Source organism: Pimephales promelas, chromosome 7 (assembly GCF_988280905.1).
Source record: "Pimephales promelas chromosome 7, fPimPro1.hap1.1, whole genome shotgun sequence".
Lineage (NCBI taxonomy): Eukaryota > Metazoa > Chordata > Actinopteri > Cypriniformes > Leuciscidae > Pimephales > Pimephales promelas.
The window spans coordinates 30,977,682-31,002,675 of NC_142775.1; the positions used below are offsets into that span (position 1 = coordinate 30,977,682).

Below are 24,994 nucleotides of genomic sequence, written 5' to 3' on the forward strand. Positions count from 1 at the left end.
GCTGCACAAATGCACATGAGCTGTACAAATGTGCTGCCTTCATCCAGCTGGAAAAATGTTTTAAATAAACCAACACCGATTTCAGCAGCAACCAGAAATAAACCCACCATCTGGACCATGTCCTCGAGAAAGAACAGAGACAGGCTGAGAAAAGGACAAAGACGACGAGAAAAAAGGAAGGTGTTGAACGGAGGTTCCTCTGCACTGCTGTGTGATATGAAAGCTTGTTTTCGGCACGGTATTAAAGAAAAAAAAAGATAATTGAGAGCAGAATTTATTTTATGTTTTGCAGTTTACAGTTTTACTATTAAATTGAAATTAAATAAGAAATACTGTAGAGGTATTATTGTTCATAGTTCACGCTAACTAATATACCCTTTTTGTAAAGTGTTACCCTAAATGTATATATAAAAATAAATAGCACTACAGTCAGTGTGGACCAATGTGCCACACGTGCACAGTCCAAGTCCAAGCCAAATGCGTCAAAGGGGCTCATTAGCATAGAATTGTGTGTGGGTTGTCATGTCAGGTGTTTTGACAGATTGCTTGTGTCGTTTAATGGAGTGAGAGATGTTTCTCCCCAGCACATAACTGTAGCTCATTTCACAAAACAGCAAGTTACAAAAAAAACCTCAGTCTTCACGGAGTTGAGCAAGCATTCGAGCATATCAACCAGACAGAGCGAAACAGAGAACATCTAACAACACTGTAACAGCACAATTATTTTGATCAAAACATTCATTTCGATCAAATATTTGTAGGACGTATTTAGATTTAATGAGAGTAATGATGAAAAAATGGTAAATCTGCAACAAAACCAACACCATCAAATTGATTTAATTAAAATGACATACTGTAAATATTTAAATCAGATGCTTGCGGTTAGTAAACACAAATGAAGAGATTTTTGATTAAATCTGAGAGCTTTTTGTCCCTTCATTGACAGCTATACACAACTAACTATTTAACATTTTGACCCCATTTACACCAGGTATTAAAATGCGATCTGTATCCAGATAAGTTATCCGGATAATAAGTACCGATTCCATTTACACCTGGCCACATAAATGTGTTTTTGCAAAACGGATATAAATCCGATCTTCACCTCCTGCGTTATATGCAGATTTAATGGATTGCACGCCACCAAAAGCAACAGGCCTGGTAAGATAATTTCGTTTCTTTACTTGAAGATGTATTAACTGCATCTGTGACTTACTTTCACTTTTATTTGTGATGTTTGCACGTTGAATAGACGCTCAGCTGCTCATCTGCGGTGATGCGTGTCGCATCTGACTAGGCTATAACATGACATATAGCCTATAACACGCTCTCACTCGTTTATTTTTTAGCATTTTTGGGAGGAGTAAAATATACATATGTGGTTTCAACAACCAGATTGCGTTTACACCTAGTAAAGATCCGGACACAATGCGAGCCAGACTACCTCCAGATGTGGTCAGGCAGATCCGATCACGATCCGATCACAACGCATTTACACCTTGCATTAACATGCGTTTTTTATTATCCGGATAACTTATCTGGATACAGATCGCATTTTAATACCAGGTGTAAATGGGGTCTTTGTCGCTTCAAAAAGTTCATGAAGAGATTGTAAAACTAATCTATATGAATTGAGCGTTTTAGTCCAAATTTTCTGAAGAGACACAATGGCTTTAGGCTGTGTGTCCACCAAAGACACTCTGCTGAAGACGCCGTGCTTTGGGCCCTTGAGAGCGTTTTGGCAGCGCAGCGTTTTTTCCGTTGAGACGTTTCGTTGCTATGATACAGAATATCCGAAGCAGTTGAATGTTGTGACAGTTGGTCAGTGTGGTATTAGTCCCGCCCCTCCTCCACTGTGATTGGACGGCTGGGTAAAAAGTGACAGTGATGAGTGCTGCGTTTTATCCAAAGCTGAACATTTTTCAACTCCCAGCGACCAGTAAAAAACGCTGGGCGCTCGGCGGTTCAGCATGAAAAAAAGACTCAGTGCCTCGGTACGCTCATGGCGTTTAAGAAACGCGGCGCTCCCATTGAAAACAATTGAAAACATACACCAGGCGCGTGGAAAAACGCTTTGGTGGACACACGGCCTTAGGCTTTTATTCACATAAACGTTCATCAGTTTACAGTAGTGGTAAACGGAGCATGTTCGCTTGACATGCGAGAACCAATGGGGTTCATTCTCATGTTACGCAGCACGTTTGAGCTTCAGCAAGAACCAATGGGGTTCATTCTCATGTTACGTAGCACGTTTGAGTTTCAGCAAGAACCAATGAGGTTCATTCTCATGTTATGTAGCACGTTTGAGCTTCAGCAAGAACCAATGGGGTTCATTCTCATGTTACGTAGCATGTTTGAGCTTCAGCAAGAACCAATGAGGTTTATTCTCATGTTATGCAGTACATTTGAGCTTCCACAAAAACCATTGAGGTTTGTTCTAGCACAGCAAGTTGAGCTTCTGTTTATTTTCGCTGATCAATGTTTATATGTGACGAAATAAAATACTACATTAAACCTGTTCATTATATAAAGTTATCGTGTCTCTTCAGAAAACGTGGGCTAAATTCATCCGAAGAGGAACGAAAGAAGGTCTTGCGGGTTTAGAGTGACATGAGGGTGAGTAATTAATGATATAATTTCCATGTTTGGGTGAAACATCCTTTTAATGATGAACAGCTGTCTGCTTAATATTTTTTTGGAGACATGCAATACTTTTTCTCCAAGATTTGTTGATGAATAGAAAGCATAAAAGAACAGAATTTATATGTAATGTAAATATTTGTAACATTATAAATGTCTTTACTGTCACTTTTGTCCAATATAATAATAAAATGCACGAAAAGCAGAATTAAAAAGTATTAAAAGCTATTATTTACATATATAAATATAAACATATTGTAAATCTGAACACACACACACACAAAAGATTCCTGACAGGACCCCCATTAAATTATATTGATTTATCGATTTATATACCGTTCGGAGGAGCATATTACACAACACATGCAATAAACTATTATAATAGGTTTTCAATGATATACAGTATACTTTTTTTTTTTTTTTTTTTTTACATCCCTTTTACATATTTGTATTTACATCCCTGGTTGTCAGAACATAGAAACAGTCACTGGTGGTTCAAAACTAAGAGCATAAGTGGAAGAGGAAAATGGGGAATGACATACATTAATGTGTGGCGTGAAAGTGTTCTTTCGAAAATGGGAAAAGCCAAGGCTAGCTTGTAAAATTTATGGTTGAATTCACACCTCCCTTAGCAACAAAGCCCGGTTCCCACACATCCATTATTCATAGATTTCATTCTGATGCCTCTCCGAATGTTTAATGGTATAATCTGAGGTAATCTTATGAAATAATATAAACACTGAAGGGGAGATACATTTCTCAGTTGTTGGCAGGCTTTTGTAAATGCTTAGCACCTTTAATTTAGGCCCAGTCAAGTGAGCTAAAGTAAGATGAAGAATCATTTCTTTGAACGTATGCTTAAAGCCTGCGTGCCGGAGGACGTTCAGGACGATATTGCTATTCATCCATTTTGTCACAGGATTGTGAAGCATCCATTTAAATAGCTAATGTGCGAGCCTAGCCAGCACAAATCACAGGACACTTCAAAGAGGGAATCAGCACAGGAGATGGAGGATACGGGCTGCCAGGGGCGTAAACATCCTATTTGCTTTTATAAGGTAATTAGAAAGCACTCTCTAAAGGTATGAGACCACGAGCAATCTGATTATAGAACAACAATACCTGGACGCATTGTTTTAAAAGGATGTCGACCTTGAGAAATGAGCATCCAGATGAAATGTAATGGATCTCATTTGGGCCGCGCTCCTTTACGAGATGCCTTGCATATTTACTATGTAATGGATCTCATTTGGACGGCACCACTTTACGAGATGGTATACTTATTTACAGGCAGGCAGTTCTACCCACACAAGCACTAAACACATAATAGGGAAATAATTGGGTTGCAGGAGAGAAAATAAATGCTCTACAATATGTGTTCATATGCGTCTGAACAGTCTAGACTTTGAAAAAAATCTTCCAAAAGCAGCAAAACTTTTCTCCCTTTTTTTAGAACATGATTGACATTTATTTTTTCAGATACCCTTCGGAAACGTCTGACGTGTACTTTCCATTATTTTCATAACACAACACACACCAACTGTACGTGGTCGATACTAATGAAATGCAAAGCATCCTTGCAAAAAAAGTGGATGATTGCAAAGAACTGCTTAAATGAAGTGGATTACCATCTTGTGAAACTCAAAAGTAACATTTGCTACTTACGAAACATTTAATCAAATTTTAGGTAGGTTAGAAGAAGCGCATTAAGTCCTTAAGGGAACAGACTGTTGCAATCCATTTCCTTTTTCATTCCTATAACCTGTTTGTACCATCTAAAATATTGAAAATTTTTCTTTTTTTTTTTACTCAAATATTGATGACTTAACATAACTCCCATAAACATTGCTAAGTCAGGGTCAAAAAGGGTCAGTAGATGCCAGTCTGTATACATAAATATAACTGACTTCATAAAATAAATGCAGCAAAAACTAGATGTTGCATCATTTAACCAGCAATCCCATGTGTCGTACACAGATGCAGGTGCACAGTAAGTGGTTCACATACAGAAATGAATTATTTATAGAAATGAATTATCTATGAAAGCACCCATTGAGAAAGTAAGGTTAAGAGTAAGATTTCCATCCATCTAAATGTAGATTTTAATTTACAAAAAAAATACATGCATTATTATACAATTCAGTAGCATTATCCCTGACTCTAGTTGAGCTCAACCACCAATGAGGATATTTAAAAAATATTTTTTAAATATTGCAATTGCTACTTGTGTTGTTGCTTTGACTGATGAGAGGCTTCACATGGGCAAAAAAATGGCCATATTTGCATTCATTAAGGCTACATTTTACAATGAAATAGAATTTGATGTTTTAAATAGAGTAAAATTACTACAGCATTTCTGTAGATACCTACATATATCATCCACACAGCCTTGCAATGTCCTGTGAAAATTAGGTTTAAGACAACATTTTTATATAATAATAACAATAATAATAGTTTAGTGGTGACCTATGATAATATAAATATGACCTTATAGAATGTTCAATATCTGTTCACAAATATATTTGTGAGAAAAATAAAATGAATTTTTGATTGACGATTATTCATGTAAATTTGATAATAATGACAGCCCTAGCCACTGTTACAAGCAAAGCAACGACCTGAGCATGCAGTGCATTGATGAAATCTTGGCTTGATGGCTCTGAGAGAGCAACACTTTCATTAGAGAGCTGTAATTCATACACCGTATTGATCCGTCTGCAGTTTATGACAGTTGAACCACGGAAGCCTTCAAATCAGAGTCAAAATTATCCAGACACTTGAGCAATTCAATAGCTCAGCTGAAAAACGCAAAATAGGGAGAATAAATTGAGGCTGTAGAGATTGTCAGTGAAAAATTGATTTAATAATGAATGCCTAATAAAAGAAATAGTTCGGCCACGAATGAAAATGGTCGCATTTACACCCACTCATGTTTCTCAAAACCAGCATCCTTTTTTGTAATCCAAAAAAAGAAAAAGAATTCATACAAAAAACGGTACTTCTCTCAAGCAAGATTATCACCGAATAAACCCCCTCAGTTCAGAAATATTACATGGTTTGAAAAGACTTAATATGGACCACTTTTATTCTGCTGTTTTTCTTTAAGGTTCACAGCACCAGGTCACAATTCACTTTCATTATACAGAAAAGATCAGTGTGAACACTATTCAAAACGTTTCCTTTTGTGTTCTATTGAAGAAAGTCATCTGAATGACTTTCAACATGCATGACTGAGTAAATTGATGACAGAACTGTTATTCTGGGATCGAATACACCAAGGTAAGAGTTCATCTCTTCCTTTTATTTGAGTAAGCACATAAAAGGACGAGGAGGAGTACAATCACAATGCAATTCCAAGCAGACGCTCCCCTCTTTCCCCAGGCCCTGTGGAACATGAGAGCCGACTCATAATTGCACCCGGTGTCACTCAAGAACCCTCGAATGAGGCATGATTTATGTCTATGCGTAATTTAATACCATAAAAGAAGAGGAAAAAAACAACAACAACTTGATAACAAAAAGCGCCACTCACCACCGTTAATGGTCTTCGATTTGCGTTTTGCAGGTGTGTTAGTGCTCTGAAGGGGGATGTTTAAAGTTGCGTTGCCATTTATGCCTCCCAACAAATTCCCTTTGCTCATCCAGAGAGCCTTACAGGCCCTGGGAAAAGAGGGCAGGACAGGACCCCTATGAAGTCGAGTCAAAGGGCTTTAAAACTGCACATGGACAGCTGTGAAGCGATCCGCTCCCATTCCTCCCTCTCAGTCCTCCTCTTTCTGTCTGTCTGAGAGTGGGAGAGCTCTGGTTTCAGCACTATTTTAGATGAGGACTAAATCATCACATTCAAATAAGTCTGGCTTGGTTGTCTGCTACTGATCTACAACTTTAACAGAAGCCTAAACAGGAAGTGCTTCTATAATCCCCATAAACAGCACTGTGACCGGTTAGCAATATAACTAGATATCTGACATCTGAACATACTTAATCTGTTCCGTAACCTAGCAAGCTGCCTATGTAGGCAGGATTAAAGGCATCGTAGGCCCAATCATGAGGTGAAGACTATTCCAAAAACAAGGTAACTTAAAAGGTAAATAAAAATGTAATGTTCCAAACCCATAAGCATTTTGTTCATCTTCAAAAACAAATACGAGAACTTCTGTGACTCAATTGAAAGTCCACTATACATCGAGGTTTGTTCTTGCATGTCAGCATCCACAACAACCAATGAGGCATCAGTTTACCATCTTTGTAATACAAATTTACTTGTAAGAAAAAAAAAAAATCAAGTTTTTACATGTATTATTTCAATCACAACAACTACCTGAACAGTTTTAGCATGTTATTGAAGTGGCAACAATGTGGTCTTGGTGAACTAGCTACATCTACTGCTGCTGCTGCTGCTGTTGCTGCAGAGCAAGTATGGACTTGCTACTGCAAAATAGATGCACAGACACACTGCTGTGAACATGTGAGATATGCTGCTGCATATAGACATGCATAAATACCGTAGCAAGTCTTGGCAGGTGGAGCTGGGCAGGTAGAGGGCTTCAGGCCCTGTTTACACGAGAACGCTCGCGGGTGAAAACGTAAAAATATTTTATGCGACGTGCCTTTCGTTTACACGGCGACGGGGTTTTTGAGGCTTAAAAACGCAAAAAAGTGAAACCACCCTCCAGAGTGGAAATCTTAAAAACGCTCCACCGTCACGTTCCCGTGTAAAGGGTAAAAACGCAAAAGTCTGCTTGACAGTGAAGGTTGTACGCAGGCGCGTGGACTTGGTGTTGCTTGCTAGAGCGCATACTAGATTGAATTTCACAGACTTTTGGGTCACCATTTGAACGCGAATTTCCCACTCAAAACGCTCGTCTAAACGCAGAATAAAAAGTAAAAAAGAAAAAAGAAAAAGAATAACACCACTTTTGCGTTTTCTCTTCAGAATCGTTTCTGTGTAAACATAGCCTCAGAGTAAATGTGAAAGTGTGCTGCAGGACTAGCCTACAGAAAAAAAAAAAAAAAAAAACCTGAACCAGACTATTTAATGTTGAACAAGCTGTCTCATTGGCTGCATGATCAAATCAGTTTGTGCCGTAATTGCTTGCATGTTAAGGACCTATCAGTCCGCTCCCTCCAGAAATTCATGACTGAACTAGATATTTAGACAAAATAGTATATTAAAACATTGGATCTAAAAATAAGGTGCAAAAATAATAGTCTCAAAAAGGTGGACAATGCGATAAATAATTTCACTCCATACTGAAAAGTATTAAGGGTGCTCCAATTGATCGGTTGCCGATCCTAATCGGCCGATAATTGCTTTGGGATGTGTGATCGGTCGTCTCTAAAGGCTGATCAGATGATGCAAAACTCAATTTTTTATTGAGTTTTTTATTAAAACTCATTTTGAGCTATCCGCGTGTATCCGCGTGTATGTTTACGCCATTAACGTCCGAGTGACTCCGCGTGTCTGACCCCTTCCTCTGGGGGCCGCCATTGTAGCTGGCTATCACCTGCTGTTAGCATCCCATTGACTCCCATTCATTTTGTCTTCTCTTAAATGTAATACTTAATGTACATTGTTGTTAAATATAGTTTAATAAATAATGTTACATGATACATAGAAGGCTTCAAATAGACCCTTTAATCGGTGATCATATCAGTATCGGGTGAGACAGCTTCCAGTAATCGGGGATCAGTGATCGGCCCCAAAAATCCTGATCGGAGCACCCCTAAAAAGTATATATATTTTTCTATGACGAATGTTCCAAATTAGTCACTTATGAGGTTCTATTTCAGCTATGTTGCCTTTGAAGGTGGCTACCTATCTAGGCAGTAGGCAGCCCACTAGGTTTTGGAACTAGCATCTGTGTATATGCCAAGTTGGCGCTCAACACGAGGTATCGCACTCACCCTGCAGGCGACCGTTTCGTCCCTCATTCCAACCATCTAGCAGGCTGTCAGTCACACACACACACATGCCTGGTTTTAAAACAAGTCCTCCATAAGGGCTCTTACGCACAAGCACAGCAACTATCTCAGAGGAAAGAAAGCAAACAGCTTTAGATCATGTCACAGCAGAGCAAACGAAAAATGTCTCCCTCTTGAGACTCAGGAATCTCTTCTTATAGGAATATCTTTTTTTTTTTATAAAAGTTTCTTCTGTACATGCTTGTTTTTACAATTTAACTGTACATTTCTCTTTTCCACAAATAAATTAAATAGAATGCAGGAGTCTCAGGGTGCATTTAATATTTGAACACTAAATTAAAATTAGTTAGTGTGAGGCTCATGATGCAAGATGCTTAAAAGATCAAAAGTGCAAATAAACCTCTTCCTCTAGTACTCAGTGGACTTTATAAAGTTACAATATACAGTTGTTGTTTTTTTTCACATATTGTTTGTAAAAAAAAATGAATATTAGAGATTTTGAATCAATTAATATCAGCTGATTTTGGATTTTTTAATTTGCTTTAAAAACTATAAACGATAAACAACCAAAATAATTTAAAGTGAAAGTAAGCTGTGTTGGGCTCACACTACTCACATTAGAATCAAACTGTTTCAACATTTGCGATGTATTTGGATGAAAAACTATTCTTTATTATAGGCTTTGTACTTCACTAACGTTCCAATATAACAGAAAAAAAACATCCACATTCAGACCAAAATAGCCGACTTCCTGTAGGGCTGGCTTAAAGCTTCGAGCACGAAAGTTGTTTTGGCCCGATGAGGTGTATGCGTGTACCGAGGTTCATATACCAAATTTTCAGACCAAGTAAATGGATATATATAACTGCGAGCATCGATGAAAGGGCCAAAGCCGGCTAATTACCTAAAGGCCACCGGCTTGGGCCCGTCATCACTGCTCGCAGCTATATTTGTCTGTATAATTGCACAATGACAACAAAGTTGACACTTATGTAAAACTAATCTAACCTAACCTAATCTAATCTAAACTCCTGCTACCTGTACACAGATACCTGAATACATGTTACCTAATATCACCATTATAAATCATCAGGCCTCTCCCCTTTCTCACTGCACACTGAGTGGCCACTCCCCCTCTCACACTGCACTCTGAGTGGCCACTCCCTCTCACACTGCACTCGGCAAGATTTTGCGGCAAAATAAACATTATGACATTAAAGGGTTGTGGTTTAAAAATATCTGAATATTATATTTTATTCTGGTGCGCTTAACTTTATCGTTTTCTCAGAGTTTAGGATCCTGCGTAATAGCTGCCTAGGCTATTCAGCAACACAAACATACCAAACCAAAAACTCATCATTAGCTTATCTGTATCGTCACTAATTTTAATATCAGTTAATAACGGAAAGACATCAAGCACTGGCCCAGAGAGAAAAACTTGTTGAGGTGAAAACTAAAGGCTCACACACCTTTACCCATACCAGGCTCCATCTGTTCCACAGGAAACATGGATGAACTTTGACCCTGAGAGTGGCGGTCCAGAAAGCCACTGTGTACCTGGGCACAAGATGACGTCTGGTATTCAACCGGGAGGACCACAGACAGTCTCCCAACTGTTCTGATAAACAGAAGCCAATTCTCACATACATGGCTACTGGCAATCACACACAAATAGCCACCCACAAATGCAACAGTCCACTACCACAAAGTCCACACACTCGTACACTTCAATCTATATTATTTTTATAGCCGACACCTGGTGTATCTTAAAGGGAATAAAATAATTCACTTACCCTCATGCCATTCCAAAATTTTATGACTTACTTTGTTCTGAAGAACACAAAAAAATAATTCAAAATATTGCTACTTTTACAGTATTTCGATCAAATAAATGCAGCCTTGCTGAGCATAAGAGTAGTGATACAACCATGATGACAGCCATTTGCAACAAATGAGCAGGTGGTGTATTTTGACAGTTTTCTGTCATGGTTGCGCGTATCCTTGATTTCTTCATATTCAAGATAAAGTCAAACTCTGACCACAATGACAGACTCGTTTTACAGCGTGGAAACAGCTGAAGTAAAATGAAATGCAACACAGTATTAACAAAACCAAGCAAGCAAACAAAGTACTGGGGATATCAGCAGAACATTTTATATTGTGTTGAAAGTGGTGCAAATGATATGAGAAAATAAAAATGTACAAATCCGACAGATTGTTCACATATTATTCAGATAGGAAATATATTGTACAACTCCAAAGCCCACGGAACAAAGAATGTCCTGTCTCTTTTCATGCATCATACTGCAATCAGTTAGATGCTGAATGCACCCTTTTGTCTGAGCTGTGCCAAGTAAGGGGTGGCATTCATGCTACATGATGGAGTACAGATTTGCTGAAAGTAGAACGCTCACTAATCGCTTGCAACGTGCCAAGGCAGTGTCTGATAACTGAGCCAAAGTTCCTGATGACTCTGTTGAAGGTTTTATTTAGGTCTCATTCATGCTGCTGACCACAAACAGTGGTGATGACATCTACCACAAGAGACTAGTCACACACTTCCATTAGCCCCTGTGTAAAGGAAGTCTGGTCCAAATGCACAAAAAACATAATGGGTCACTTTAATGTTTTCCAAAGAAGTCTCATTCTAACCAAGACTGCATTTATTTGATCACAAATACAGTAAAAACAGTGATTTTGTGAAACAACACAATTCAGAAACTGATTTGGGTAAACAGATTTGATGATGGCGCATTGGATAAGACACATGCCTTTGGTGTGAGACACCAATGTGTCCCTGAGCAAGACACTTAAAGGGTTAGTTCACCCAAAAATGAAAATTAAGTAATTAATTACTCACCCCCATGCTGTACCAACCCCATAAGACCTTCGTTCGTCTTCGGAACACAAATGAAGATATTTTTGATTAAATTTGAGAGCTGTATAACTACCACATTGGCTGCCTAAGGGACTGCCTCTTGACGGCCCAGAAAGTCAATGAAGAAAATGTTTAAATATCCCAAGTGACTACCGTGGCTCAACTATATGTTTATCAAGCGACGAGAATACTTTTTGTGCGAAAAAACAAACAAAAAATAACGACTTTATTCTACTATTCCTTTTCTTCCTCGTTGGCCTGAAACGAGACTTCCTTAGATTTCCACGAAGCATGCGCGAGAATTGCGATCTCTTTCAACTACCTCAGTTCAGTTCTCGTGCATGCGTCGTAGAAAATCTAAGGAAGTCTCGTTTCAGGCCAACAAGGAAGAAAAGGAATAGTAGAATAAAGTCGTTATTTTTGTTTGTTTTTTTCGCACAAAAAGTATTCTCGTCGCTTGATAAACATATAGTTGAGCCACTGTAGTCACATGGAATATTTAAACATTTTCTTCATTGACTTTCTGGGCCGTCAAGAGCCAGTCCCTTAGGCAGCCAATGTGGTAGTTATACAGCTCTCAAATTTAATCAAAAATATCTTCATTTGTGTTCCGAAGATGAACGAAGGTCTTACGGGGTTGGTACAGCATGGGGGTGAGTAATTAATTACTTAATTTTCATTTTTGGGTGAACTAACCCTTTAACCCCTACTTGCTCCAGAGGCGTGCGCCCTCTGACATATATAGCAATTGTAAGTCGCTTTGGATAAAAGCGTCAGCTAAATGAAATGAAAATGAATGCATTTTTAAGGTCCTGTTCCTTGTGATACCATTTTCAAACTTTAGTTAGTGTGTAATATTGCTGTTAGAGCATAAACAATACCTAAATTATAAAGCTCAAAGTTCAATGCCTTTACCAGAAGTCCCCTATCAAAGCCTACAGCGAACGTCCGGACTACATCCCTACTTCTTTTTATTGACATAATTAAAACAGTTTTTTTGACTAATCTCCACCCACAGGAATACACAAAAAAGGGGGCATGGTCTTGATGAGCTCCCACAGAGAAGAGGAAGAGTATCGTTTGTCGATAATTCGTCGACAAACCTATACATTGATGAGTGAGGCAGTAATAATTTAATGTGCAGTCACGTAACAATCAACTTTTATTAAATAAATTATCGTAATGCATGGCAACAATTTCTTTGACACAACATGGCAGCTTGCAAGGCTATATTCATGGTGAAAATGAAGTATATGTATATAAAGTTGGTTTGTATGAACATTTCAAAAGAACTATACACAACAAAAAATGATTTAATTAGGAGTTTTCACAGTAATTTTTGTATTTCTTTGCAGCAGATGTTTTCAACCTCTGTTGGCACTTTGTCACAGTTGCCACATATATTACAAAACAAATTACAAAACATATATGACTAATCAAAACTCGTGCACACGTGTAACTAAGGTAGGAATAAACAATGGACTTATTTTAAAAATTCAACACCACCGTCGTTAATTCGACAGACAAAAAAAAACATAACACAAGCTTTTATAACAGTTTGTAACATTACAATTTAACCAATTAAAAGTATGACAACTAAATAAACAGGTTACTCACTGTAAAACATCCTGCAAAGTTGTGTTTGAACAGGTTCTAATCGATTCTCTTCATCTATGTTCTTCGTGTCTGGTTCAGGTTTCAATTGATAAGGTAATATGTTTGACATTTTTACAATAACAATCAGCGCATGCATCTCCAATATATGGTTAGAGGCGTGACCTTTCTAGGCAGCGTGCGATAAGCTGCTGTCGAATCACAACACAGGAACCGCTGGCACAATCAGAACTTGTTATATATTTTTGAAGGAGACTTGATAGAACAAGGATGTCATCGGCCCGTTTTTTGGACAGTGAAAACAGCGGTATACAGATAAGTAAACTGTGTGAAAAATACTGTTTTTTTTTTACACGTGAAACATGAACACATTTAATATTGCACACTGTAAACACAATCAAAGCTTAAAAAAAATAAAGAATGGGACCTTTAAAATGTAATTTATTCCTGTAAAGGCAAAGCTGATTGCATCAGTACACCAATTTTCAGTTTCACATGATCATTCAGAAATCATAATTAGGCTGATTTGTTGCTCTTGGTATCGACCTAACTTTGGAATGGCAGTGTATATCACTTATGAAATAACTAGTCTTGTTTTCTGTCATGTAAACAAAAATATATCAGTTTAAGCGCTTCATACACTGTGCTGTGTTAAGTCTATGTAAATACATATTTTCAGACATATATTGTATACTGCTTAAGACTGCAGTTCAAAGACAGTTGCAGACACATTTTCATAATTAATTACAGCAATTAGCACTTTACAGCAATAACAATAAATGTTGTATGAAATGGGAAAACGAAGTTTCGAAATTGCCATGGTGAATATTTTAAAGGGCATTTAATGCAAAGGTAAGTCGAAAACATGTTTTCGTAATTTAAATTACATTTTAATGGCATTTCATTTCTTTCTATTGGCTGCTTCTTGTAACAAATTATGGTTCTTCTGGGTGTGTGTGTGTGTATATGGTTAAATATGGATACAAAGCATTATAATACATTATACATTTACATTTTTACATTTATTCATTTAGTTGAAGCTTTTATCCAAAGCGACTTACAATTGCTATATATTAGGGTGAACAACTGTCCTGTTTTCCCAGGACAAGTCCTGTTTTCAAATAAAAATATAACAATTTTCTATCCATACAGAGGAGACATAACCTACTTTAAATGTATTGAAATTAATAAGGTATCTTTGAGTAAACTTCGAGTATCATTTGAGTAGGCCCATCTGTTTGCTGGGCCGAGTGTCCTGGTTTTTGGTAATCAAAATATGGTCACCCTACATATGTCAGAGGTCGTACTCCTCAGGAGCAACTAGGTTAAGTGTCTTGCTCAGGGACACATTGGTGTCTCGCAGTTGATTTGAACCAGGGTCTCTCACACCAAAGGTCTTATCCACTGCGCCATCACCAGCCCGTTATATTTTATAAAATAAATAAAGTTAATAAATGATCATTTACATCAGATCTAGAACTAAATTTAAATCAAACAAACCCAATGGAACATTTCTAACCCATACAGTGATGTTTTATCTCAGTTGTTTTAACTGTGACAGATAGATAAAATGGGTATTTCCAGAAGCAGTGTGATAAGAGCTAAAGGATACGTTTGTCAAAAACACAGCTAAAAAAAAGAACTTCTCAGCATTCAAACCTGATAAAATACGCAGAGCTCTGAAATCACTAAGACGTTTTACCTCAGCTAACAGCAGGATGAACACCTCTCAACCGAAACACAAAGGCCCGCACCCTCGCACAGCACAGACTGTCATCCTGACAAGTTCGCCCAGATAATTCTAGGTGAAATATCTAACACTCCTGCCAATTGCAATCAGGGAGGATAATACCTGCAAAAATCCATCAATGATATCAAGGTTGATTGGCACAGTCACAATAAATAAAACCCCTTTTTATTACTAATAACCAACATCAATCAAACAGGATCCCAATATAACACTTAATGAAATTGACTGATGTGTAAGGAATGTGGGGAAAAAAAGCTTAAAAAAACATCCTCTCTGCAAGTGCATACAAGCCAACAAGGGAGGCATAAGAAATTGAGAATGTATGGCACTGACAAACAGATATGTCTGATCACATTAACCACACCTTTTGAAGCAGCTGCTAACTGGCTGCTCCAATAGGTCCTAGGTTAGAAATGTCTCAACCAATTGTGCATGTGCAATAATGGTAGAAGTACAATTTGGAACTGTGGTTGTGTGGCTAATGTGAAAACTGCTGCACATTACTTGTACACGTAGCTATTGTTACGCACATGCATGCACCAAAATAATCAGATGTTGGTTTGATCGGACTGAAAAGGCTATATATATATATACATTTTAAATCACAAATAAATATATTTGTTAGGGTTAGGGTGTGATGTGCGTTCGTGACTCTCCTATTCAAACTCGTTCATCAAAATAAACAAATCTTTTCCAGAGTCAACTCATTCATTTTGTTAGTTGAATGAACCAAATGGCATGAAAAAAAGATTTGCTCATTTTGATAAACGAGTTCGAATAGGAGAGTCACGAACGCTCATCACAGAAGAGAGCAAGGCGACCATTTGTGCTTATAAAACTTAAACTTTGTTATTTATTTTTTAAACGAGTGATCATTTCGCTTGATAAGACCCTTATTCATTGTCTGAAATCATTTGAAGCCCTTTGAACAGTTTGCAGTTTGCACTGAAACTGTCTTTTGGACCTTGAACCGTTTGGTTCCCATTGAAGTCTATTATATGGAGAAAAATCCTGGAATGTTTTCATCAAAAACCTTCATTTCTTTTCGACTGAAGAAAGAAAGTCATGGATATCTTGGATGACATGGGGGTGAGTAAATTATCAGCAATTTTTTTTTTTTTTAAAGTGAACCACTCCTTTAACCCCAAAGTTGTAGAATTTGCTTTATTGTGAAGAACTGTCAAGAAATCAGTTTTCTTGACTGATTTCACATCCAAACACTCATAATGTCAATAATCCCATGTTTTTTTTTTTTTTTTTTTTTTTTTTTGCATTCACAAGGGGTGCGACAACAGGCTGTATGGTTCACACAGAGATCTGATCTCACCATTAGAGTCCACCGGGGATTACATGCCGAGACAGAAGAAATCCATAATTATGGCACCATATCCAAGATGCAAAAGGAGAAATGCTGAATGCTGAAAAGCTGATATTTCCTACTGGCACACTAAAGCTAAAGATTTATTTATTAATTTTCAGTCAGGGGCAACAGCGCTCCTATTAAAAAAAAGTTAGTCTAGAACCCCGGAAAGCAAAAAATGAAGAGAAGTATTCAAACAAGTTAAACAAAGATCTATCATAAAATCTTGAATTTATGTTTTCCAGCCAGCACTCATAAACACACACTTTACTCCCACTGAAAGGTGTCGCATCTTTTGATAACCAACTTGCTGTGTCTGCAGAGAAGTCATCTGCGCATAGTATTTCCAACACTGCAGAATTAGCAATTACCTGAACACGCCACCACAGTGACCTGCTCACACCCAGCTCAGGGGTTTACAAGCTTTCTGTTAGACTCCATTACACTTGCGTTGTGTACTTCTAATTGAAGTTCATTCAATTTCATTGAAGTCCAAAGCACCACCGCAGATAAATTTACCCTCTTGGCGCTTGGAGGTCTAACCCAGAACTTCAGCGTTTGCCTGTCATCTAAAATTACACTCGTGTCTCCTCCCCTGGGCCAGAGTCTGCAGCGGCTGCCCCTGACACCTGACAGCCCATTAGACAGCACCACAGAGAGCAAAGTAAAGACACACAGGGCCGTGTGCGAGCCATCCATCCCTCCATCACTTTAATGGACGGCTCGGCGGCTTTACGCTCCACCAGCCACGGAAATAAGACAATATGAACTTCACAAACCTAAGTCAAATTAGCAGGGATGTCAAAAGTACCAGTACTTTGGTCAAACAAATTTAAAATTAAAATAAATAAATACAAATATTGATATTATTATTTTTACAGTACTCTTACAGTATCATTTTTTACAGTATTTTTACCATTTTTACAGTATCTTTGTAAACAAGTATTGCACAACACAGAGAAAGACATGAATGTATAATGTTAAGTAAAAACTTCAATGGGTTTAAAATAATTGCTTTTCTTGACCCACTTTCCGCTCACACTGTGAATATTATAGTAATATAATCATGTCTCTGTCTCTCAGATTTTTATCATAAGGTGTCTTTTTCCATCTCGTTTCAAATTTTTACATTTCATCTAATATTAAATAAAAGTCTGTCAATTACAAAAAAGACAAGATAAAAAAACCTTGAAGATTATTTCTAGTTCTGCAACAACTGATAAAAAAACAGTTATAATTGATTTATTGAGTCAATTAAAACATAAGCAGTTATTTAGAGTAACAGCAAGGCATTTGTACTTCAGTGTACATATATGGGGTAAGTTGCTTCCGAAAAAAAATAACTAATTAGGTTACTTTTAGGTTTATGGAAATTAATGTTTCACATTACTTCTGCTTTACTTTCTCATCTAAGATGGGCTTGCCTGTTTTTTATTTTTTTATTTTTTTATTAAAAAAGTATTAAAAAGGTTAAACGCATAATGTGTAAAAAACATAATAACATAATATTTTTTTAAAAACGAGTGTAAATTAACATTTAAATATTGCAGGTTTGCATACTGAGTTATTGTTTCACTGTTTTCTTGATTTTGAGGAAAATAAAACTTGTGCAGTTGAGATGAGTAAATGCCTGCTCACATTTAATCTAAAACTATAACCATGTTCAAACAGCGCACAGTAGAGCTGTCAGTCAATAAACTGAAAAAAAGCACAAAGTATATTTCATGACTTAAGAAAAAGAAAATTTAAAAGTAATGTTTACAAGCTACTTGAAAAAAGTAATCAGATTACGTAACCCAAGTTTGTACTAACATTTCCAAGAAAATACAAAAATACCAACCAAAAAGTGAAAATGACAACTGAAATGTCAGTATCATGCCAAAAATGGTGTGCTAGCTTGACTTTAGAGAATCAAGAAATTTGACTAATATTATGAATTAATACAGAGACAGAATACAGATAATCTCAAGGAACATATGGAGCTCTGAAATGATTGACAATCTCACTTCTTTCATTAAGACCAGAGAGACTATGACTCACTTCCACACAACAGCATGGCTTTGACTTCAAACACAGTCCTCCATCATAATTCCTCAAAGTATGGGACTTGAATGAGACCGTCAACACTTCAACCACATTCTAATAAATCTATAGCACACAACCTCAGAGTAGAAAGACAACATTGTTAACATGTAATGATTCTTTTCTGTTCGATCCCTCAGAAGTTTTTATGCAGTGTTTATAACAGCAGGAGCTTTTTTATTTCAGTTCTAGGCTCTTATGGGCTCAGCTTTTGAAATTGTTGAGACATGTTCATATGAACGTATTGATAGATCATCTGCAAGCAAACTCCAAAGAGGGCAAAAGTTCAGATCAATGTACTTACAACCCATTATTCTCTGAAAGTTTGTCTAACGGATGACTTCGGATGGTGGTGGCTTGAAGGTTAAAGCACAAGTCTAGCCTAATCCCCAAGCAATGGTGAGCCAGGAAGTCTTACGGTGATCAAAATCTAGCCTGTTTTTACTGTGGCATTATACCTCAGGTCAGGATGCTCCATGGGAATCAGCCCTAATAAGCATACTGCAAGTCAGTGTGGATGAATGTCCTAAACTAAACGAGCAATAATATTTTATGAGATAGAGAATGACTAGGGCAACCATCTATTATATATTTTCCTTATATCATCCTGATGATATAGGCCCATTGATGACCCAGTCTCTATGAAAACCTGATCTAGATTTGCTCTTAAACTGGCAATATTTTCCCTGGCTCGACACTAAAATGTGAAATTTTATTTATTTTGTTTTTAAAAATATAATTTTGGATGATTCAGACAAATGTATTTGGATGGATTTAAGGATATGTTATGTACTTCAAATTTCCTGTTTTAACTGATACTTTCAAGATGACAAATTTTGCGATTTCTTTTGATTTGCCTGGCAAAAACGACCCTCACATAAAAATCAGTCCACAGACTTCCATAGGCAACCTAGAAAGTCAGGGAAGGTATCCTTTTTTTTAAGTTTTGTTACAAGCTGGCCACACATTAGTAATAAAAAAGCTATTACCATCTGAAAATTCTAACTAGTAACCTTCAGCCCATTCTCACCCCCAAGGCGTCACTTAACTGACGCCTTGGGAAGCATTTGGACATGCTTCAATATCTGACGCTTTAGGCGCCCTTTAGCGTCAGTATGATGACGCCCTAGGATCGCGTGTACCCTACCCCCACCCCACACCTAAACCTAACCGCGTCCTCTAACAGACGCTTTCCTTTAGCGTCAGTTAGATGACGCCGTAGGATCGCGTCATGTAAGTGACGCTAAAGGGCGCCTAAAACGTCAAATATTGAAGCATGGTCAAAGGTGACGCCTTGGGGTGAGAATGCGTTGCAACCTTTAACTATGACAACTAACTACAGTAAACAATACCTTAGTAACAGTCAACTAGCCAGAAACTACACTATAAAAAGTGATCAGTTGATTTAACTGCCTTGCGTACATAAATTAAATGAAAAAAAAAAAAAACGTTGAATTGACAAGTTGACATAACTTATTTTTTTTCAATTACACATGAAGTTACATAACTTTTAAAAAAAGAAATGTGAGGAGACCCTTTGCCTAAAAATTATTAAGTCAACTGATCACCTTTTACAGTGATAATATAATCTATAGTGTAAAAATATGTGTGGGAATGAAAACTATTCGGCTATTAAAAAAAATATTTTTTTTTTCAATCGCAAAAAAATGTCTATATTCTTTACAGGTTTTGTTTCCTCTAATCTTTTCCGCCTTTGAATGGCTAGAGGGGTTTAGTTTTGAATGTTGCATGTGACATTGTCACGCAGCAGATATACATTTTCTTTCTGAAGCAATGAAGCAGTCTCCATTGTGTGGGTGTTTTTCTCAAATAAAAAAAAAGAAAAGAACAGCAGAGCTACAATCAGGTTGAGGTAATTAGAAAAGGCAGCAGGGTGAAGAACTTCAGCATTACTCATTTGCAGATTTAATCAGTCATAAGTCATTACATCCTAACAAAGAATATCCGGCAAATATAATTACCGCACAACAGCCGCAGTAACTTTAACCTGCTAAACAATGAAATCACTTAACTAGCACAAGGTTATTTCAGAAGGAAAGCATTAATGTAAGACGTGGACCAGACCAAATCTCAGTTCTCAAGTGTTAAAGACCAACACTTTTGTTTGGCTATTTGAACAATTTCCCCTGCCATTCAGTTGTCAACTCGATGGGTATTTTAAAAAGATAAGAACTTATAAGGTGTTGGTTCATTTTGGAACATAAATATACTTAAAGTCTTGGCTTCTTTCAATAAATCAAATAATTTAAATGCATTAAAAAGAGCAAAAAAACTTTGAAATAGTAATCCATTAATCAATTTAGTCAGAAATCCCTTTCGTTTTCATACGAAAAATAAAAAATGTTCAAAATAAAATTAAATTTCAAAATAAAAATTAAAATCTCTTAAGTTTGTGTTTCAAAGATGAACAAATGACTTAAGGGTTTGGAATTACATGAGGGTGAGTATTAGTAGAAGATAACCATTTAATTTGGGTAAACTCCCTTTAATGCTGCTTAGAAGTTGACTTTAACTTAGCTTTAACTTTAACTGAAGTTAACTTAGAAGTTTGTTAAAAATGAAGACTTGTAAGATTTGTGTATGGACCACAAAATCAGTCACGACTCACAAGGGTCAATTTTTTGATATTGAGATATATACATCATTATACATAAGCTGAAAAAATATGTGTGGTCGATATATTTAAAATCTGGAATCTGTGGGTGCAATAAATATAAACATTGAGAAATCTGTTCGCGATTTTGCTGCATTCACTCACAAAAATAAATGTTTAATCTATTTGCAAAATATCTTCACATGATCCTTACTTAATATACAAATGATTTTTGGCATAAAAGAAAAATCAATAATTTTGACCTATTGTTGGCTATTGACACATAGTGAGACTTATGACTGGTTTTGTGATCCAGACTGAGTCACATAAATTGGTCAGACTTGCGTCTTTACGAACAAATTACTTAAAAACAACTATATTCTGCTTTGTTTTCTGATTTGTGTTTGTCTTTGAAATATTCAGTGCCAATTAATTCTGCATGAAGGGGAAACTCTGAATAAGTCAAACCCCCATTCCCTGGTTTCTTCAGTGTTGTGTGCGGAAGAGAATATAATTACAAACCTCCACTTTGCAAAATAAGCTACAGGCATACAGTTGGGGTAAAAGATGCACATGAACCAATTTAAAATGATAATACAAATATAATAATATTTGGAATTTTGCCTATTGGTTATTTGTAGGCTTTGTAGGATTCGCATGCAAAGACAAATTGGAGGTTGTTGCTTATTTGTCTCTGCTTCAGCTCACTGTATGATAATGTGCTGATTTCTTTCCCCATTTTATGTAACATGGCATCCAGATTTGTCATCATGCTCTTAGATCTTCTGATAAATGGAGTGTCAATGTTTGCATATTGAGTTGAAGTCTGGCTGCTCAGTTGAGTTGATGAACATTTAGTTTTATGCTCAATAGTCTGTCTGTCTGTCTGCCATCTAAACGTCTGCCCGAATGTCGGTCTGTGTATATATATATATATTAATAAAACAAAGTTCAAGACTCAGGGAAGTAGGCAGCGGGAACCTGCAAACAAAAGGTAAATTAAATAAAACAAAAGTGGAAGCCAACTCATGACCATAAACAAACAAACACACAACATGGCTTGACTTGATAGCATGTTAAAGGTTGTGGGTCACGTCAATAAAAATATTTTTTAAAAATGTTGCTCTTAAAAGTCATTTTGAAAACCACTGTCCTAGAAGGTACTAAACACAATAGGCTACAAAGTGATTTGGGACAAGCACATATTGAACATATATAACAGCAAAGAACTCTGACCTGAAAACTATTAAAAGGCAACAGTGTTCAACTGACCCCACTTACAATCTATGAACAATCTATGAAACCAATCTATACAACATAAAACACAAATGGACACTATGGATCAGGAACTGCAAGATGCAGTAACGGTCAATAAGCCACATGTGTGATTTGGGCTGGCGACAATATAGCCAGCATGTGCTATGTTTCGTTTTAAAAATGCAACTGCAACCCGCATCTACCGCCACTGTTTTCATATGCAGGTCATATGGTCTGTCTCTAGAACTTCTAGAACTGTTGTTAAATAATGGCCTGACATCCGGATAACTCAAGAGATCCAAGATCCATGTTAATGCAAGTGTGTTTTTAATTTGTACTTGTGAAACCGGTACTGAAATTGGTGTAGGATTTACTTAGAAAAAATAAAAAATAATATATATATATATATATATATATATACTCATAAATTGCTAAATTTCCAAGTGACAAAGACATGGCTTAACATTGAATTAAACATTAAATGCTTAAGTTGAAATACTATGTCTAAAAACGTGAAATGAGTTTTATTTATTTTTTACAACTTCAAAAAAAAATACAGTGTGGTCATTTTAACTACACTATGAATACTGTAAAAGCAAAGCCTCATTTTATTCAGATTTTTCTTAGTGTATTTTAGCTGAACTCTAAACTTAACATTATGCACAAAACTAAAATAATTGTGACTTGACTGACTAAACAGATTTCCCATCTGACAAGCAAGAAACAGACATTCCAAATCACAGCACTAACACAATAATAATAAAAAAAAAATCCTTGAACTAGCTTAAATATTTCTATAACAATTCCTAGATTCATTTTATTTGAAATGCTTTGCTTTTTTAACATCTGCAGGGTCATCTTGTTGTTCTGCTAGCTAGTTTAAAACTGCACACAGTCTCTAGACACTACTTCCCATTATAGGCATTTTTTATACTCCAGAAAATGTCCCATTGTTCTTGGATTGATTCTGTCACACTGCTTGTTGTTGTCATACTGGAAAATCTCCCAGATACACCCACTAAGGCACATACTGTCACCCACACACAAACTTGTACAAATATATATACTTGCAGAAACCTATTTTATGTAATTACACAAAATAATTTATTAATACTAACTATACTACTTTTTTTTTCAATGCCAGGGGATGAAAACTAAAGATACATCAACATATCTTTTGCCTCCCGTTCTCTTTGAGTTCCAAAAATGTTATTTATTTAGATAGATATTATAGTAGGCTTAGGCTACACGATAACAGTGAAATTGACTAATTGGCAATTAGAGGTTAACTGCTTATAAAAAGGCAAACAAGAAGAAATTAACTTGAATCTTTGAGTGAATGTAGTTAACACATCTTTTAAAGACACCATCAGTTTACTGAGCATTTGTTAAATAAAATGTGACTAATAATGATAATAGCCAAACTAAAGAATAAATGAAATTACTTGATGAAACATTCATGTGCGCTTTAATATTTTCTTTTTATATCCATATAGCATTGGTTCCTTGTTGATAGCACATCTTTCACCAAGAAACCATGTAAACATCCAATTTATACAGGAACATGAATTTCTATTGTACTAAGAAACAACCAACACTTTGCATCATTCCGAAGGCAGCAGCACAACACTGCCTTCCTTGAAGATTTTAATTAAACCGATTTATGCCAATCCTCACAATTGTTTTTTGAGGACATTTCCAATTTCAAAGCACACCATATTCATGCAACTAACAAGACTGAAATCTTGAAGTGAGCCTATTCATTTACAACTCCCATCCCTACCACATGTTCTCTCAAGCCTGCTCACCTGGCAGACAAAGAGCTCTTGGATGTCTCGCAGATACCATCAGAACTGCACTTCAGGGCTGCCTTAAGGTATTTAATTGAACTTCAGCAAGCACAGCAAATGAAGCACCAGTGAACACAGGAGGGCTGGGTTATGGAGCGCATTGAACTCAACACTGCGTTTGTTTTGAACGCCAGCACAGGGTTTAAAAGCAAAAGCACTCAGATGTTGTGCAGCCATCACTGCACAACTGAACAGCTGGATCACGCGCTCAAATCATTTCACATCGCGTCCGTTTCTTACATTGTCTCCACAGAAGCGACGGAGCAACGTGTAGTAAGTGACTGCGAGCGTGAATGTCGCTCAATGAAAAACAAACACCCCAAAATACGCATGTACTCATACTATCCCGCAAATTGAGGCTTATTAAATATTCCATTCGCAAAATGCTGCTATTATAACGGGCTCGTGCGCGCGCGGCTTACCTGAGAAATCAGCCCGCGTTCATTGTTCTGTTAAAGGGGTAATATATTCCTCTCGGTCCCTTCCAGTCGATATTGTTTGCGTGCTTTGATAAAGAGAGAGCTGGAGAAGTCCTGCGTGATCAGTAGTGATGCTACAGCGGTAACGGGCGACCGTGTAGTCGGTGTCTTTGATTCCTCCGGCTCTCTGTGTTATCAGATGAGTAGTGTTGAGGGGGCGGAGCCTCTGAGCTGATTCTGTACAAGCGCTTGATTGACAGGTTGGGGGCTAGCGGCGCTCTAACCATCTCAGCCGATTTACCCACTAGTTTTCCGTAGAATTTTTCTAAGATGATAAACAGACTATAGTGGCCATGAGGTTGGTGTGTAGAGCTCCCTTTAGTAGGGGGAGACTGGGTATGGTTGTAACACTTTTTGCTTCAGTAACTATAACTCACTGAATTTTATAGATAGAGTTCTCAATTTATACATTTGTTCACTACAAATGGCACCAATTCAATACCCTACAAGTATAGCCTATCATAGACCTCGTGAGTTGATGTCAAATACATGCAGTACCTTTGTTACAACCTAATACCGGGGTTGTAACACATGCTGGGGTAAGT

At 36.9% G+C, this 24,994-nt stretch overlaps 1 protein-coding gene across 4 annotated transcripts in view; it reads right to left on the reverse strand.

Moving 5' to 3' along the window:
* Nucleotides 1–24,603, reverse strand: part of st6gal2a (ST6 beta-galactosamide alpha-2,6-sialyltranferase 2a) — a 68,304-nt gene extending 43,701 nt beyond the window's left edge. The window contains exon 1 of one of the 4 annotated variants that reach the window (XM_039683264.2): nt 24,393–24,603. The gene's annotated coding sequence lies outside the window, so the exon portion shown is untranslated. Of the gene's footprint in view, nt 1–6,172; nt 6,272–23,928; nt 23,950–24,392 lie in introns of those variants that run through there. The other 3 variants (XM_039683262.2, XM_039683263.2, XM_089133331.1) reach the window with 3 other exon arrangements.
* Between the last annotated feature and the right edge of the window lie 391 nt (nt 24,604–24,994).